Raw genomic sequence first — 19,845 nt, forward strand, 5'->3', positions numbered from 1 at the left:
AGTCCCAGTCCGGCACGAATTTTTCACCTGTCGCCATAGGATTTATTCTCTTTCGTCTTGTATATACGCCTGCAGGATCGTGAATGTCCGAAAAAAACAGCCACCACATATATAAAGATAAGGATGTAATAGTATGCGTCTTCTTAAGCCTCCACATCACTGGAATTGCAAATTCACGACCAGCCTCCCGAAATGATTTCTTGCGGCTAAGTGTGAAAGACTCTTTCACCCGTTGCACACGTTTTTCAGTCACTCTTGGTCGTCTTGACGAATGGTGTTCATATGGAGTACTTGTCGGAAAAAACTTTTGCGTTGCTCTTTCATTTAATCTATTATCTATTTATAAGCTGAATGAAACAGTCTTAAAACCGCAATATTAATTTTGAAACATCTGGTATACTTATTGCATCAATAAAAAAGGTCATAAAAGCATTATTTATAGTACTGTGACGGTGGGGGTAAAGTTACAATTATTAATATGCACTTTTTTTCATTTTCGTCCAACAGCGGCACTTTGACATGCAAGATGCACGGCTACTGTGCAATGAATCGAAATTACTATAACATGTCGCAATTAATTTTCTATACAATTTGAACTTGTTGCGTTAGCCCTACAACACACCTGAGGCTTGTTGCATGCGTTTCGGTAATTTAAAATGTTCGACGAGGATGGGATTCGAACCCACGCGTGCAGAGCACATTGGATTAGCAGTCCAACGCCTTAACCACTCGGCCACCTCGTCGTACGTAACTTGGCGCTCCGACGCGCGCCATCTTGTTTGCACATTGGTCGTATCGTTGCTTTATTTCAATGCCAGCAGATGCACGGGAATAGAGCTTGCAGTAAATGAAGATTCTGACCTCTCAGTCCTTTGACACTAAAACTATACAACACTGTTTCCATCAAACATACTGGCGAGTTTTGAAACGATGCAGCAGCCTCCCCAATATGGCGCACACAGTCGATGCATCGACCACGATGTTCGTCGCACAAATGATGAACTGGTGTAATGTTTATTGCGGTTTCACTAGTTTTCCTTAATATTTCAGTCTGTATGAGCTCACACTGCCCACTTAGTCCTAGTAAGCTGAGGATGATTTGACCATAAATAGCATGAATGGACAGAGTAATTCGCAATAACGTTAAAAATATTAAAAAAGGTTTTACTGTTTATATTAGAAATATTTGCATAAATAGCCACAGATGTATTTGGTTTTTGAGACATCACGTGCTCTGCATTACTTCCTTTCCCACCACCTAATATTATAAATAACTAAACAATACTGTTTAGATTAGATGAACAATACAACTCTGATGCGCCAGAAATTGGTAAACACGATGTTCAATGGATCTGTTTTTTATACTGATGACATCACCATCATTGTAACTGGAAGTGAATAAGAGAGCTTAGTGAAATAAATAAAAACACCTTAGAATATGCAGCATCTCGTTTAAAGGTAATCAATTAGTTATAAAATAAGAAAGAACTCAAAATATAATTTTCAACTTACTACGTAATTCTGTCAGCGATTGTATGTCCGTTAAACTGTTTTTTATACTGATGACATCACCATCATTGTAAATGGAAGTGAATAAGAGAGCTTAGTGAAAACACCTTAGAATATGCAGCATCTCGTTTAAAGGTAATCAATTAGTTATAAAATAAGAAAGAACTCAAAATATAATTTTCAACTTACTACGTAATTCTGTCAGCGATTGTATGTCCGTTAAACTGTTGTGTGTTAAGTTGTACTTCAAATTAACTTAGAACCATCACCCAGACCTTCAACTATCAACAGTCATATTTTTTGAATGTAAACTTACAGAACCGGTGTATGTGTGAGTGAAAACATGTTTAACTTTTATTACGCGTTTTTTTCATGGTTATAGAACTGCTGCACACTGTTCAGTATTAGCTCCTGCAGATATAAGAAAACGTTTTCGTGTGGTAGAGTAGGACATTGAAACAGTTACACACATTAGCACGTAATCATTAAATTTTTAAATGCACTACCTTCAGAAGGAATGTTTTAGCAAAGTCATAGAAAATCCGCTGGAAGAGATATTTCATACACCTGAGGTAACCATAAAGGAAGTGTTCCTCATTTGTGTGACCTTGGTGTCCGGAGTTGCTTTACAATGGTTGAACGTACTTAAGTAATTACACACACAGATTTTTAGATACCTTCAACAATCAAAAAAATGGCTCTGAGCACTATGGGACTCAACTGCTGAGGTCATAAGTCCCCTAGAACTTAGAACTACTTAAACCTAACTAACCTAAGGACAACACACACATCCATGCCCGAGGCAGGATTCGAACCTGCGACCGTAGCGGTCGCGCGGTTCCAGACTGTAGCGCCAGAACCGCTCGGCCACTAGCGGCCGGCCCCTTCAACAATCTGTTTTCATTGCCATCTTTACTATTGAGTCCTGTTGTTATCTAACTTACACTGAGGACTGCGTTTACTTGTGTTGAGCAAAACAAGGAGTGGATTGAAATTCTAGAAGGAACGGATACGGTCTAAAGCAGCAAACTGACCAAGAACTTGGTCGGAAAACTCAACAGTGGCCACTGGCAGCGAACTCCTCTTAAATGGAAAATCCAACAAAAGATGATGGAAGTCTAAAATCAGTAGATTCACACAGCAAACGCGAAATAAGTTCGTTGAATCATTTGCCTTAAGAGAACTCTGCCTAGGATAAAAATGAAAAATGGAGAAGCAGCCGGGGTTGACGACATTTGTGTGACACAGACTTGTCAATCGCTGTCTGAAAACTAGCCGTTGTTGGCCTAGGCTTTGCATACAACGCAGTGAACCACAGATCGCTCATAACAAGAGTCTATGATGCACTGAAAGATCACCATGTCGTAAAAATCGGTGAATGGCTGCTGCAAAACAATGTTCTGTCACAGTGGAGGGCGGAAAAATGGAGCTCGTCCTCGGTAATTGTGACTTAAGTCTCCTTAAATATTTGTATGTGTATTTCATCTCTTCCACGCAGACGTAGAAAATAAAGGAAACAGTTACTTACAGCAAATGTCGGCATCTGTGTTTGGCTTGTTGTAGAATGCTCTAATTAGACAATTCTTCAGTTTCATCCTTTAACACGTGAATTTGCTTGATCACAAACGATTTTTTCTTTCAGATACATCACACGGTTAAAAGCAATCTATACTGGAGTAAAAGAATTTGTATTTTCTCCTTTATTCATGACACTCTCATATCAGATAACAATCAACGTCAAATGAATTTAAATTCGGTTATTTTAAGCGACAATAATTCAGCGGAAACAAGAACAAAAAGGAAAACGAACTCTTTACTACTGCAACCATAGAGTTAACAACATGCAATAATCACAGATGTTACCTTACAAGGAGTAGCAGCTAATATCTATGTCACAGAGCTGGTTTGAATACAATTACTAAAATTTACGTAACGCAAACTACATTAAATTGTTACCCTTGTTTTACTGTAAAAAAAAATAAAGAAAAACAACTATAAATACACTGCTGGAAGAGGCAAAACGCCTGAAGATGGTGGTCCTTGGTGAGTTCATACTGTCATGGACACGCTCCTATGTCCTATTCAACTTGCATACCGATGACCAACCAATACGTCTCACTTCCTGACGCTGCCGATCAGACCACCACAGTCAAGGAAAGAGCTTTGAGGACGTAGAACAAAACATGGAATTCGCTGTAAACACCACATCAGAACACTATCAGGAAAATTCCCTTAAACCAAAACTCTCAAAAATCCATGGCAGCACCTTCTATCGTCGCCCAAAACAAGGAAACAGAAGGACTAATGTAACCTGGAAAGGCATCATTGCGGAACACACAGATAAACTGACATACTTGGTTGTCGTACTGGACTGGTCATTTACATGCAGATGTCACTTCAAGAAAACCCATTACAAAGTCACAGCAAGAAATAAGACGCTGAGAAAACTAGGCAAACAGTGAATGGAAAACTAGGCCAGAGGTGGCGAGAACCACAGTCCTGGCACTGTGCTTCTCCATGGCCTTGTGTGGCCCAGATCGGCACACGATAAAAAAGTAAACTTAAGCTTAAATTAAACATGGCAGCTAATAACCAGCTGTGTGAAACCCCTGCTGTTCGATAAACTATTCAAAACGGCTGTGAGTAATGGGGCTGTGGATGTTTCAAGAAAGCCTGCACTGTTGCAGATTTTCAGTGACGTCATGCATGACATCAGATTCCTCCTTCCCTACTCCTGTGACATAGTCCATTTGACCTATAAATAAAACAGCAGAATACTCGAAAAACAGCGGGAAATTTAAAATAGCCCATTTGTGCCACAGGGGTTTTCCCCACTCCTACGACACCACAGCTCAGAGCCCAGTGTAAACTGGTTAGAAACTAAGAAATGTGCAATTGTGCTAATGGTGGTAGTAAGTCACTAGTACCAAGAACAGAGTGAAAAACGGCGGGCTCGAGGATATGAGCCCAGCCCCTGCTGTCAGATTTTTCGTGTGTGTTCTAAGTTTAGAATCTAAGTATAAAACGGTGGGCAAAACCAAAAATCATTGGTATACGAGATCTGTTCAAAATTCTGGAACTTTTACCATAAATTTTTTCTACGCTTACTTTTTACTCCCCCCATGAACCATGGACCTTGCCGTTGGTGGGGAGGCTTGCGTGCCTCAGCGATACAGATAGCCGTACCGTAGGTACAACCACAACGGAGGGGTATCTGTTGAGAGGCCAGACAAACGTGTGGTTCCTGAAGAGGGGCAGCAGCCTTTTCAGTAGTTGCAAGGGCAACAGTCTGGATGATTGACTGATCTGGCCTTGTAACAATAACCAAAACGGCTTTGCTGTGCTGGTACTGCGAACGGCTGAAAGCAAGGGGAAACTACGGCCGTAATTTTTCCCGAGGACATGCAGCTTTACTGTATGATTAAATGATGATGGCGTCCTCTTGGATAAAATATTCCGGAGGTAAAATAGTCCCCCATTCGGATCTCCGGGCGGGGACTACTCAAGAGGATGTCGCTATCAGGAGAAAGAAAACTGGCGTTCTACGGATCGGAGTGTGGAATGTCAGGTCCCTTAATCGGGCAGGTAGGTTAGAAAATTTGAAAAGGGAAATGGATAGGTTAAAGTTAGATATAGTGGGAATTAGTGAAGTTCGGTGGCAGGAGGAACAAGACTTCTGGTCAGGTGACTACAGGGTTATAAACACAAAGTCAAATAGGGGTAATGCAGGAGTAGGTTTAATAATGAATAGGAAAATAGGAACGCGGGTAAGCTACTACAAACAGCTTAGTGAACGCATTATTGTGGCCAAGATAGATACGAAGCCCACACCTACTACAGTAGTACAAGTTTATATGCCAACTAGCTCTGCAGATGACGAAGAAATTGAAGAAATGTATGATGAAATAAAAGAAATTATTCAGATAGTGAAGGGAGACGAAAATTTAATAGTCATGGGTGACTGGAATTCGAGTGTAGGAAAAGGGAGAGAAGGAAACATAGTAGGTGAATATGGATTGGGGCTAAGAAATGAAAGAGGAAGCCGCCTGGTAGAATTTTGCACAGAGCACAACTTAATCATAGCGAACACTTGGTTTAAGAATCATGATAGAAGGTGGTATACATGGAAGAACCCTGGAGATACTAAAAGGTATCAGATAGATTATATAATGGTAAGACAGAGATTTAGGAACCAGGTTTTAAATTGTAAGACATTTCCAGGGGCAGATGTGGACTCTGACCACAATCTATTGGTTATGACCTGTAGATTAAAACTGAAGAAACTGCAAAAAGGTGGGAATTTAAGGAGATGGGACCTGGATAAACTGAAAGAACCAGAGGTTGTACAGAGTTTCAGGGAGAGCATAAGGGAACAATTGACAGGAATGGGTGAAAGAAATACAGTAGAAGAAGAATGGGTAGCTTTGAGGGATGAAGTAGTGAAGGCAGCAGAGGATCAAGTAGGTAAAAAGACGAGGGCTAGTAGAAATCCTTGGGTAACAGAAGAAATATTGAATTTAATTGATGAAAGGAGAAAATATAAAAATGCAGTAAATGAAGCAGGCAAAAAGGAATACAAACGTCTCAAAAATGAGATCGACAGGAAGTGCAAAATGGCTAAGCAGGGATGGCTAGAGGACAAATGTAAGGATGTAGAGGCTTATCTCACTAGGGGTAAGATAGATACTGCCTACACGAAAATTAAAGAGACCTTTGGAGATAAGAGAACCACTTGTATGAACATCAAGAGCTCAGATGGAAACCCAGTTCTAAGCAAAGAAGGGAAAGCAGAAAGGTGGAAGGAGTATATAGAGGGTCTATACAAGGGCGATGTACTTGAGGACAATATTATGGAAATGGAAGAGGATGTAGATGAAGATGAAATGGGAGATACGATACTGCGTGAAGAGTTTGACAGAGCACTGAAAGACCTGAGTCGAAACAAGGCCCCTGGAGTAGACAACATTCCATTGGAACTACTGACGGCCTTGGGAGAGCCAGTCCTGACAAAGCTCTACCATCTGGTGAGCAAGATGTATGAAACAGGCGAAATACCCACAGACTTCAAGAAGAATATAATAATTCCAATACCAAAGAAAGCAGGTGTTGACAGATGTGAGAATTACCGAACAATCAGTTTAATAAGCCACAGCTGCAAAATACTAACACGAATTCTTTACAGACGAATGGAAAAACTAGTAGAAGCCGACCTCGGGGAAGATCAGTTTGGATTCCGTAGAAATACTGGAACACGTGAGGCAATACTGACCTTACGACTTATCTTAGAAGAAAGATTAAGGAAAGGCAAACCTACGTTTCTAGCATTTGTAGACTTAGAGAAAGCTTTTGACAATGTTGACTGGAATACTCTCTTTCAAATTCTAAAGGTGACAGGGGTAAAATACAGGGAGCGAAAGGCTATTTACAATTTGTACAGAAACCAGATGGCAGTTATAAGAGTCGAGGGACATGAAAGGGAAGCAGTGGTTGGGAAGGGAGTAAGACAGGGTTGTAACCTCTCCCCGATGTTATTCAATCTGTATATTGAGTAAGCAGTAAAGGAAACAAAAGAAAAATTCGGAGTAGGTATTAAAATCCATGGAGAAGAAATAAAAACTTTGAGGTTCGCCGATGACATTGTAATTCTGTCAGAGACAGCAAAGGACTTGGAAGAGCAGTTGAACGGAATGGATGGTGTCTTGAAGGGAGGATATAAGATGAACATCAACAAAAGCAAAACGAGGATAATGGAATGTAGTCGAATTAAGTCGGGTGATGTTGAGGGTATTAGATTAGGAAATGAGACACTTAAAGTAGAAAAGGAGTTTTGCTATTTGGGGAGCAAAATAACTGATGATGGTCGAAGTAGAGAGGATATAAAATGTAGACTGGCAATGGCAAGGAAAGCGTTTCTGAAGAAGAGAAATTTGTTAACATCGAGTATAGATTTAAGTGTCAGGAAGTCTTTTCTGAAAGTATTTGTATGGAGTGTAGCCATGTATGGAAGTGAAACATGGACGATAAATAGTTTGGACAAGAAGAGAATAGAAGCTTTCGAAATGTGGTGCTACAGAAGAATGCTGAAGATTAGATGGGTAGATCACGTAACTAATGAGGAGGTACTGAATAGGATTGGGGAGAAGAGGAGTTTGTGGCACAACTTGACCAGAAGAAGGGATCGGTTGGTAGGACATGTTCTGAGGCATCAAGGGATCACCAATTTAGTATTGGAGGGCAGTAGGTACTGGGTAGGTTGCAGTAGGTACTGGGAGATGAAGAAGCTTGCACAGGATAGAGTAGCATGGAGAGCTGCATCAAACCAGTCTCAGGACTGAAGACCACAACAACAACAACAACAACAATACTTTTTACTTTTTTGTGCATGGATTCCTTCGAGCTACTCTCCTCCACAATTGATACACAGGTTGCAACGCCGTTCCCACTTCCGGAAGCAGTCTCGTACGCCTCTTATTGGATAGCGCGAAGCGCCGTCTGCGAATTTTTTTGTCTCGTCTATCGTTAAAAATCTTCGTTCTATCAACGCGGTTTTCAACTTTGGAAGTACACTACTGGCCATTAAAATTGCTACACCAAGAAGAAATCCAGATGATAAACGGGTATTCATTGGATAAATATATTATACAAGAACTGACTTGTGATTACATTTTCACGCAATTTGGGTGCATAGATCCTGAGACATCAGTACCCAGAACAACCACCTCTGGCCGTAATAGCGGCCTTGATACGCCGGAGCATTGAGCTCAAAATGCGTGTGAAACCTTATGGGACTTCACTGCAAAGGTCATCAGTCCCTAAGCTTACACACTACTGAACCTAAATTATCCTAAGGACAAACACACACAACCATGCCCGAGGGAGGACTCGAACCTCCGCCGGGACCAGCCGCACAGTCGATCACTGCAGCGCCTTAGACCGCTCGGCTAGGGCATTGAGTCAAACGGAGCTTGGATGGCGTGTACAGGTACAGCTGCCCATGCAGCTTCAACACGATACCACAGTTCATCAAGAGTAGTGACTGGCGTATTGTGACGAGCCAGTTGCTCGGCCACCATTGACCAGACGTTTTCAATTGATGAGAGATCTGGAGAATGTGCTGGTCAGGGCAGTAGTCGAACATTTTCTGCATCCAGAAAGGCGACCTGTGACATGCGGTCGTGCATTATCCTGCTGAAATGTAGGGTTTCGCAGAAATCGAATGAAGGGTAGAGCCACGGGTCGCAACACATCCGAAATGTAACGTTCACGCTTCAAAGTGCCGTCAATGCGAACAAGAGGTGACCGAGACGTGTAACCAATGGCACCCCATACCATCACGCCGGGTGATACGTCAGTATGGCGACGACGAATACACGCTTCCAATGTGCGTTCACCGCGATGTCGCCAAACACGAATGCGACCATCATGATGCTGTACACAGAACCTGGATTCATTCGAAAAAATGACGTTTTGCCATTCGTGCACCCAGGTTCGTCGTTGAGTACACCATCGCAGGCGCTCCTTTCTGTGATGCAGCGTCAAAGGTAACCGCAGCTATGGTCTCCGAGCTGATAGTCCATGCTGCTGCAAACGTCGTCGAACTGTTCGTGCAGATGGTTGTTGTCTTGCAAACGTCCCCATCTGTTGACTCAGGGATCGAGACGTGGCTGCACGATCCCTTACAGCCATGCGGATAAGATGCCTGTCATCTCGACTGCTAGTGATACGAGGCCGTTGGGAACCAGCACGGCATTGCGTATTACCCTCCTGAACCCACCGATTCCATATCCTGCTAACAGTCATTGGATCTCGAGCAACGCGAGCAGCAATGTCGCGATACGATAAACCGCAATCGCGATAGGCTACAATCCGACCTTTATCAAAGTCGAAAACATGATGATACGCATTTCTCCTCCTTATAGGAGGCATCGCAACAACGTTTCACCAGGCAACGCCGGTCAACTGCTGTTTGTGTATGAGAAATGGGTTGGAAACTTTCCTCATGTCAGCACGTTGTAGGTGTCGCCACCGGCGCCAACCTTGTGTGAATGCTCTGAAAAGCTTATCATTTGCGTATCACAGCATCCTCTTCCTGTCGGTTAAATTTCGCGTCTGTAGCACATCATCTTCGTGGTGTAGCAATTTTAATGGCCAGCGGTGTAATAAAAGTCCTCAGGGGCCAGGCCTGGAGAGTACGGAGGATGAGGAAGCACACGATGAATGTGCGGGTGCGTCATTGTGATACAGGAGCCATGAATTGTCTCGCCACGTTTCAGGCCGTTTCCTTCTCACATCTTCTCGCAGGCGACACAACACGCCCCGATAGTAACTCCGATTAACAGTTTGTCCCTGTGGCACGAATTCGTGATGAACTAATCCTTCAAAGATAAAGAAAACTATGAGCATGGCTTTGACATGTGACCTGACCTGACGTGCTTTTTCTGGTCTTGGATAACCTTTCCCAGCCCAGCGTGAAGACTGAACCCCGGTGTCAACATCATAACCGTAGATCCCCGTCTCATTACGAGTTATGATTCTCTTAAGGAACATCCCGTTCTCATTTGCGCGATCGGAAAGCTCTTCACAGATTGCGAGACGAGGGTCTTTCTGGTCTTGACTCACGAGCCACGGGACGAACTTGGCGGCAACACGATGCATTCTAAAAATGTTGCGTCAGGATTTCATGCCATGATCCAACTGAAATGTTACATTCTTCTGCAATCTCCCAGTTAGTCAGTCTTCGACTAGCATGCACAATTTTGCTGACGTTCCTGACATGAGCTTCATCGGTAGACGTCGAAGGACGTCGTGAACGAGGGTTCTTCTACACTCGTCCGGCCATTCCTAACACCGAGTACGGCTTAACCACTCAACACAGTAGGCTTTCCACATCATTTGGTGTGTCTCTGTAAACGTTTTCTTGAGTTTCAAGCAAAATTTAATGCAGAGGAGCTGCTTCTCTAACTCTGTCATCTCGAAATTGGCAAACTGTGCGACACAACGTTCTACTCAATACGGCACTGAACAATAACAGACATACAAAAATGAAACTTTTGGCAGTTACACATTTATCACGGGCGTGTGCAAGGATGCCAACCGCATTTCGCTCCAACGCACCGTTGACGCAACGTTACGAATGTTCCGGAATTTTTTGAACAGACCTTGTACATCTACTTCCAAGGCACTGCCGGCCGAAGTGGCCGAGCGGTTCTAGGCGCTTCAGTCTGGAACCGCGCGACCGTTACGGTCGCAGGTTCGAATCTTGCCTCGGGCATGAATGTGTGTGATGTCCTTAGGTTAGTTAGATGTAAGTAGTTCTAAGTTCTAGGGGACTGATGACATCAGATGTTAAGTCCTATAGTGCTCAGAGCCATTTGAACCATCTAAGGCACTACAGTCCTACACTACAGTGCTAAGAGTTCACTTGCCCTAACTTTAAAACAGTATATATTAAATATTTATAGTAGGGTACGATGGAGACACAGGATGGGGCAACGGTGGGTAGCGAGGGCCTCCTTTGTAAGGCTATATAGAGGGAAATTTAAGTTCTCATGGCGAGAATATTCAAGTTAGTCCACCCACAAGCTCTGTGAATAGGTGGCGCCACGGAGTCACATTAGGAGGCCTCTTTGTAACCCTATGTGTATTCGTTACTCTCTCGAAAACTGTGGAGTGGGGAGCCCCAGAAACAAACACTTATTCTCCAGGTGATTTCCTGTCTGGCATTATTCCGACGCCAGCCCATTGTAGTAACGCCCTTATCCTGTGATGCTTACAATAGATAAACATAGGAATTGTTTACGTATTGGTATGTTGGGAGTAGCCCACGCTATGGCTCACGAAACTGGATAGTTTCCCTGCTATTGTAAAGACTCGCAAAGGCGATGGCTTTGAAGAGCCCATGTGAGAAATGAAACTCTTTCGCGCCGAAACTGATTTTTTAATGTCAAAATAGAGGCGTTCCCTCTGGCGCCACGAAGATGGATGTGCACGGCCAAGTTTCACCGGCACAAATAGACGACGAAGTGGTGAGGCTTTCTGAATACCAGAATGCCGCTATACTCTACATCTACATGGTTACTCTGCAATTCACACTTAAGTGCCTGGAAGAGGGTTCATCGAACCATTTTCATACTACTTCTCTACCATTCCACTCTCGAATGGTGCGTGGGATAAAGGAACACCTTAATCTTTCCGTTCGAGCTCTGATTTCTCTTATTTTATTATGATGATCATTTCTCCCAACGTAGGTGGGTGTCAACAAAATATTTTCGCATTCGGAAGAAAAAGTTGGTGATTGAAATTTCGTAAATAGATCTCACCGCAAAGAAAACCACCTTTGTTTCAGTGACTGCCACCCCAACTCGCGTATCGTACCAGTGACACTCTCACCCCTATTGAGCGATAACACGAAACGAGCTGCCATTCTTTGCACTTTTTCGATGTCATCCGTCAATCCAACCTGGTAAGGATCCCATACCGCGCAGCAATATTCCAGCAGAGGACGGACAAGTGTAATGTAAAATGGTTCACTCGAAGAAGTCTCGGAAGACCCTAACGGTACTGACCAGCCGCCCTGTCATCGTCAGCCTATAGGCGTCACTGGATGCGGATATGGAGGGGTACGTGGTCGGCACACCTGAGGAGTGTACAGACAGGAATTTTTAAGACGTCTTTGCTTTTGAGGCTTCGACGAAACCAGAGTGCTTTTGAGGAAGATCGAATGCATCTTAAATATTTTTCTCTGTAAGCTTCTCAGTGTCTCCACTTGGTTGATGGAGTATATTGATCTGAACACGAAACAGAGGGCATCTACGGCAAATGATATCGAGAAAGATTTTGAAACTAATGAGCAATGCAATTTTCGTCAAGACGACGGAGAATTTGAGAAATGTCCGCGAAATTCATATTAGAACGAAATGGGATGGGCGTTGTGGTGTTGGAAAGTGTGTCACCGGACCAGATTTCAAACAGATCACAATATTCAACAAAAACGTAGTTGCTTTGGAGGTGGTGAAGACTGCAGTAGAGTTCATGAAACCTGTCTCTGCGGGGATGCGCATACCAGACCTGCCCAAACTCAACATGTACCGATTCAATTATGAGTTGGCGAAAATTTATTTCGCTAATCAAAGGTTACCTTTCATGGACACAGATAGTTTCATTTATTGGGTGAAGGGTTGCGATACATATGAAGTAATGAGGTGCCACCCCAATGCATTCGACACGTCTTCATACTTGGCCGATAATCCTTACGGTATTGCTCCGCAGAACAAGAAGGTTATCGGCTATCGGCGTTGCCGGCCGCTGTGTCCGAGCGGTTCTAGGCGCATCAATCCGTAACCGCGCAACCGCTACGGTCGCAGGTTCGAATTCTGCCTCGGGCATGGATGTGTGTGATGTCCTTAGGTTAGTTAGGTTTAAGTAGTTCTAAGTCTAGGGGACTGATGACGTCAGATGTTAAGTCCCATAGTGCTTACAGCCTTTTTTTTTTTATCGGCATTATGAAAGATGAGAGGCGAATCGGTTGACGATCGTGGAGTCTGTGGGTCGTAGATCCAAAATGTATGCGTATCGCACATTGGGAGGTGACACTCAGAGACGGGAAAAGAGTGTGTGTCATGCTGTAACGAGGGTCCTCAAGATCGAATTCTACTTGCAGTGTCAGTATATCGGCGTTGGTGGTGTTCCACTGCTCCGCTACGTACGGTGCTGCAAACTACATTTACATCTATATTCCGCAAATCACACAAATCAAAGTGCCTGGCGGAGAGTTCATCGAACCACCTTCAAAATAATTCTCTATTATTCCAATACCGAACAGTGCTCGGAAAAAAACAAACACTTATATCTTTCCGTGGGGGTTCTGATTTCCCTAATTTCATCGTGGTGATCGTTTTTCCCTATGTATGTCGGTGTCAACAAAATATTTTCACATTCGGAGGAGAAAGTTGGTGATTGGAATTTCGTGAGAAGATTTCGTCGCAACGAAAAACGCCTTTCTTTTAATGATGTCCAGCCCAAATCCTGTATCATTTCAGTGACACGCTCTCCCGTATTTTGCAATAATACAAAAGGTGCTGCCCTTCTTTGAACTTTTTCGACGTACTCCGTCAGTCCTATCCGATAAGGTGGTGGTGGTGGTGGTGGTTAGTGTTTAACGTCTCGTCGACAACGAGGTCATTAGAGACGGAGCGCAAGCTCGGGTTAAGGAAGGATTGGGAAGGAAATCGGCCGTGCCCTTTCAAAGGAACCATCCCGGCATTTGCCTGAAACGATCTAGGGAAATCACGGAAAACCTAAATCAGTATGGCTGGAGACGGGATTGAACCGTCGTCCTCCCGAATGCTACCTGATAAGGATCCCACACCGCGCAGCAGTATTCTAAAAAGAGGACGGACAAGCGTAGTGCAGGCAGTCTCGTTAGTAGATCTGTTACATTTTCCGAGTGTTCTGCCAATAAAATGCCGTCTTTGGTTAGCCTTCCCCACAACATTTTCTGTGTGTTCCTTCCAATTTAAGTTGTTCGTAATTGTAATTCCTAGGCATTTAGTTGAATTTACGGCCTTTGGATTTGACTGGTTTATCGTGTAAGCGAAGTTTAACGAATTCCTTTCAGCACTCATGTGAATGACCTCACACTTTTCGGTTTTAGGGTCAACTGCCAATTTTCGCACCATTCAGGTATCTTTTCTAAAACGTTTTGCAGTTTATTTTGATCTTCTGATGATTATTAGTCGATAAACGACAGCGTCATCTGCAAACAACCTAAGACGGCTGCTCCTATTGTCTCCCAAATCGGAACAGCAAAGGTCCTATAACACTACCTTGGGGAACGCTCGAAATCACTTCTGTTTTACTCGATGACTTTCCGTCAGTTACTACGAACTGTGACCTCTCTGACAGAAAATCACATATCCAGTCACATAACTGAGACGATATTCCATAAGCACGCAATTTCATTACCAGCCGCTTGTCTTGTACCGTGTCAAAAGCCTTCCGGAAATCCAGAAATACTGAATCGATCTGAAATCCCTAGTCAATAGCTCTCAACACTTCATGTGAATAAAGAGCTATTTGTGTTTCACAGGAACGATTTTTTTCTAAAACCATGTTGACTGTGTGTCAATAGACCGTTTTCTTCGAGGTAATTCATAATGTTCGAACACAATATACAGGGTGAGCCACGAGGTTGTCCCCCCGGGTACTGGAGGCTATTCCTTAGGTTATTTGGAATAAAAAATGTAAATAAAGTAATGGGATCAGATCCATAATTAAGGAGATGCAGTAAGTGAAAAACTCAGGAAAATGGCAGAAAAAACTTTTATTGTAGGATTACACTGTCAAAAATTTGAAGGCAAAGTTTCGCACGGAAGTGAACCGCGCGAGTAGCATTTCGTAATTTTACGTGCTCGTTCCTTATTGACTCTGCGGCATCGAAAATTCGTTGTATCAGTTCTTCTCGTGTTTCCACCTTAACTTCGTACACGATGTCTTTCATCCACCCCCAGATGCAGTAGACTAATGGTGTTAAATGTGGAGATCTGGCATTCCAGTTGACAGGGCCCCCGCGACTTATCCATCGATGTGGGAATTGCTGATTAAGATAAGTTGTTACCACATGGTGAAAGTGTGCAGGTGCCCCGTCATATTGGACGTACATGTGGCGTCTTGTTTCTAGAGGAACATCTTCAAGAAGCTGCGGTAAGTCTTCTTGTAAAAAGTTACCGTACATCTGACCATTTCAATTTCCCGGGAGAATAAACGGCCCAGTAACTGGTCACACACAACACCATATCAGACATTGAAACTGAAGCTGCGTTGAAATTGAGATACTACCGTGGCATGGGGATTTTCGTCTGCCCAGACAAGCATGTTATACATGTTGTTGATGCCGTCTCTTGTAAAGATTGCCTCATCACTGAACGTTATGAAGCAATAGAGCTGCCGATTTCCATCTAACCAGTTACAAAGGTGCAAACGGTTCGCACAATCATGTGGCTCTAAATGGTAAAGTTTCTGCACATGAAAAGGATACAGTCCATTCTCATGAAGAATCCTACATACCTTAGATTGTGAAACGTTCAGTCGGATAGTTAGGCGTCTTGTACTTGAACGAGGACTGCGCTCTACTGAATTAAGAATGTTTTCCTCTTCTTGAACGTCACGATGCAAAAAAATGTGTGTGAAATCTTATGGGACTTAACTGCTAAGGTCATCAGTCCATAAGCTTACACGCTACTTAACCTAAACTAACTTAAGGACAAACACACACTCCCATGCGCGAGGGAGGACTCGAACCTCCGCCGGGACCAGCCGCACAGTCCATGACTGCAGCGCCTCAGACCACTCGGCTAATCCCGCGCGGCAAACGTCACGATGCCTTTCTAGCTATGTCTGATATGTTACACTAAATGTTTTGGCACTCGGAATCCTACGACTAGGATATTGACGGTGATATTCGGCAACAGCAGCTCTCGCGTTACCATCACAGAAGCCCCAAATGTACACCATCTCTCCATACTCGTGCTATGAAAACGCGTACGGCATCGCAAGGTGTACCGTACACAGGAGACAATAACAGAAACATTACTGCAGTATCAACAACGTGGTTGTTATGCAAACGTTCTACTCGCTGCACTTGTCTACCTAAGACTGATCGTGTGTCCTATGAACACAAGTGTAGCGCTCCATACACCGTGGCATGTTTTGGAACTCTGTTGTACCTACTTAACTGTGGATCTGATCACATTACTGTATTTACATTTTTTGTTCCAAATAACCTAAGGAATAAACTCCAGAAACCGAGGGAAAACCTTGCGACTCACCCTGTATGTTCCAGAATCCTGCTGCATATTGACATTAATGATATGGGCCTGTAATTAAGTCGATTACTCCTACTACCTTTCTTGAATATTGGTGTGACCTGTGTAACTTTCCAGTCTTTGCGTATGGATCTTCCGTCGAGCGAACGGTTGTATATGATTGTTAAGTATGGAGCTAATGCATCAGCATGCTCTGAAAAGAACCTAATTGGTATACAGTCTGGACCAGAACACTTGCTTTTATTAAGTGATTTAAGTTGCTTCACTACTCCGAGGATATTTACTTCTATGTTACGCAGACGTTTTCAATTGGTGAGTGATCTGGAGAATGTGCTGGCCAGGGCAGCAGTCGAACATTTTCTGTATCCAGAAAGGCCCGTACAGGACCTGCAACAAGCGGTCGTGCATTATCCTGCTGAAATGTAGAGTTTCGCCGGGATCGAATGAAGGGTAGAGCCACGGGTCGTAACACATCTGAAATGTAACGTCCAATGTTCAAAGTGCCGTCAATGCGAACAAGAGGTGACCGAGACGTGTAACCAATGGCACTCCATTCCATCACGTTGGGTGATACACCAGTATGGCGATGATGAATACACTCTTCCAATGTGCGTTCACCGCGATGTCGCCAAACACGGATGCGACCATCGTGATGCTGTACACAGAACCTGGATACATCCAAAAAAATGACGTTTTGCCATTCGTGGACTCAGGTTCGTCGTTGAGTACACCATCGCAGGCGCTCCTGTCTGTGATGCAGCGTCAAGGGTAACCGCAGCCACGGTCTCCGAGCTGATAGTCCATGCTGCTGCAAACGTCGTCAGACTGTTCGTGCAGATGGTTGTTGTCTTGCAAACGTCCCCATCTGTTGACTCAGGGATCGAGACGTTGCTGCACGATCCGTTACAGCCATGCGGATAAGATGCCTGTCATCTCGACTGCTAGTGATACGAGGCCGTTGGGATCCAGCACGGCGTTCCGTATTACCTTCCTGAACCCACCGAGTCCATATTCTGCTAACAGTCATTGGATGTCGACCAACGCGAGCAGCAGTGTTGCGATACGATAAACCGCAATCGCGATAGGCTACAATCCGACCTTTATCAAAGTCGGAAACGTGATGGTACGCATTTCTCCACCTTACTTGAGGCATCACAACAACGTTTCACCAGGCAACGCCGGTCAACTGCTGTTTGTGTATGAGAAATGGGTTGGAAACTTTCTTCATATCAGCACGTTGTAGGTGTCGCCACCGGCGCCAACCTTGTGTGAATGCTCTGAAAAGCTAATCATTTGCATATCACAGCATCTTCTTCCTGTCGGTTAAATTTCGCGTCTGTAGCACATTTTCGTGGTGTAGCAATTTTAATGACCAGTAGTGTATATTTCCAAATTAATGTTCCTAATTAGGCTGGCGACCGTTCATTTTTTTTCAGTCACCTACAATGTTACCACTTGTGTTAACTCCCAATGTTAAGGCCCGTTTGGTTTTTCCAGTCCGACACCCGATTCTATTAGACGCACGCATGGTGAAACTTTGAAGTCCTCTCAGAGGATAACATTAGCGTGTTTCACGGCACGTTAGTGTTATAGATTGGATGAGAATACGCTTATCGTGCAGCACGTATTTCGTTGTGGGAGCAGTTGGTACATGATGGTGTTTGGTTCCAGAGGCACATAGAAATCATGTCTAAAATTTTAAGTGTCCGAGCGAAGTTATATCATGGGAAAAAAAATTGGTACACAGAATTCGAGGTAAAAATTCATTTATTATTCATCCAACTTAAAAGTAATTTTACGTTTTCATGAGCACACACAACATGATTTTCACACAACGTCTGCTTCTTGAGCTGATGAAGAGAAGGACACTAGCAGAATTCAAGGTATTGAATGGCTGCAAACTTGAAGCTTGGATGCATCCATGTGATCTTCTCCCAGCCTTTGACGTAGATGATGGTACCCCTGTGGTCGAATAATCGAAGCGATGTCACCATATCTTTATATGTTTTTGCACATTTCACGTCCTTCAGAGGAGAGACTCAGTGATGACATGTTTGCTGAGAACGTCTCCATTACTCGGGCATCTTCTGTGTATGCTATGAAAGCAATATCTTTAAATACGAACTGTCTACGCTCATCGCCATAGGAGCCCTGAACGATATTCACACTTGAGATGCCATTGTGAAATGCTCTTGCTATGACACAGCACTAGATCATTTACATAGCTTGCTGCACAACATAATTGAGCGGACAGTAGTTATCAAACGGTGGTGTAGAACTAGAGCATACGCTGAGCTGTGGTTTGCGAAATTTACTGAAGATTCAAATTCAATTTGTACATCCATTGGTACAGACTTAATTATCTCGTTCTGTTTTGAGCAGTCTGTTATGATGCTTGGTGCCAGCTCCTTGAATTCCCGTGGGCAGAGTAGACATCCTGCCTCTTCATAGAAAGAAGCACAGTACCTCACATACATATCAAATGCCAGATTGTACACATTTTCACCCTACTGAAGCTGTAAATTGTATGAATTCCGAGTTCATGTAGGCTCTGGCACTAGTTAACCCACAGTTCTCAAATTTGGTGGAATCATTTGCTATATACAATCTTATATTGGTCTTATATTGGTCTGACGAACCTGGGAATCTTCAATTGAGTGGAGGTTTTAACACCCCACTTTTGTCTGCTCTCAGTCGGTAGCGCTGGATACTCTAAAAGCTCCCATGAACAGAAGGAGAACGGTGAAAATACACCGGCATTCAGAACTTTTAAACGCTTTAAATACTGCTCATGCGATACAGTGATACATGGCATTTTCAATGTTATTTTATTGATGATAATCTCGTTCTCCTCTTGATCTCCTTGAATGTATGAGCTGTTATCCATTGCACTCCACACCAGAATAAGTTCCTGTTCAGCAGTCAGGGCAGTTCGCTGCGTGCCCTAGAAGTAATTTTAAAGGTATACATGCAGTAAGTCCCTTGTACTCTTCCATTGTTGTACCCACCCGCTCGTTTATGAATTACTCAGAATTTTCTAAATCCTTCAAATTCGAGGCGGAAGCACAGACATAAGCTTTAAGAGTTGATGCTATGTGTACATTGTGTGTACGGTAAATCTCGATGTTGTTATGTTCGTGTCGTATCTCATGAATCAGTAATGCTAAGGCATTATGTGTAAAGTTCGATGCACTGTAGTAGTGCGAGGTGCCGGGGCTAGTAGTGTATTTATCACTAAATTCTACTAGAATCCACATGTGTAAATCATGCTCTAAGCCCCCCCTATTCTAACTCCGACTTTTGCTGTTGCACAAGGATAAAACAAATACGCGAACTGACTCTAATCAACCCTGCTAGTGGAGTAGAAGAGAGTTTGGCACCTGCAATAATTTAATTTGATAAATAAGTTAAATAAACAAAGGTTTCATTAGCATAGTGAGGAATGATAGGGTTGCTCTATTGATTAACAGAAAGAAAGTTCTGTCCAAAATAACAATATGATTTATTAAGATTA

At 43.3% G+C, this 19,845-nt stretch overlaps 1 non-coding gene across 1 annotated transcript; it reads right to left on the reverse strand.

Moving 5' to 3' along the window:
- Positions 1-661: 661 nt before the first annotated feature.
- Trnas-gcu (transfer RNA serine (anticodon GCU)) lies at positions 662-743 on the reverse strand. Its single transcript has one exon. It is a non-coding gene; the product is annotated as a tRNA-Ser (tRNA).
- Between the last annotated feature and the right edge of the window lie 19,102 nt (positions 744-19,845).

This window comes from Schistocerca nitens, chromosome 4 (genome assembly GCF_023898315.1).
Source record: "Schistocerca nitens isolate TAMUIC-IGC-003100 chromosome 4, iqSchNite1.1, whole genome shotgun sequence".
Taxonomy (NCBI): Eukaryota; Metazoa; Arthropoda; class Insecta; order Orthoptera; family Acrididae; genus Schistocerca; species Schistocerca nitens.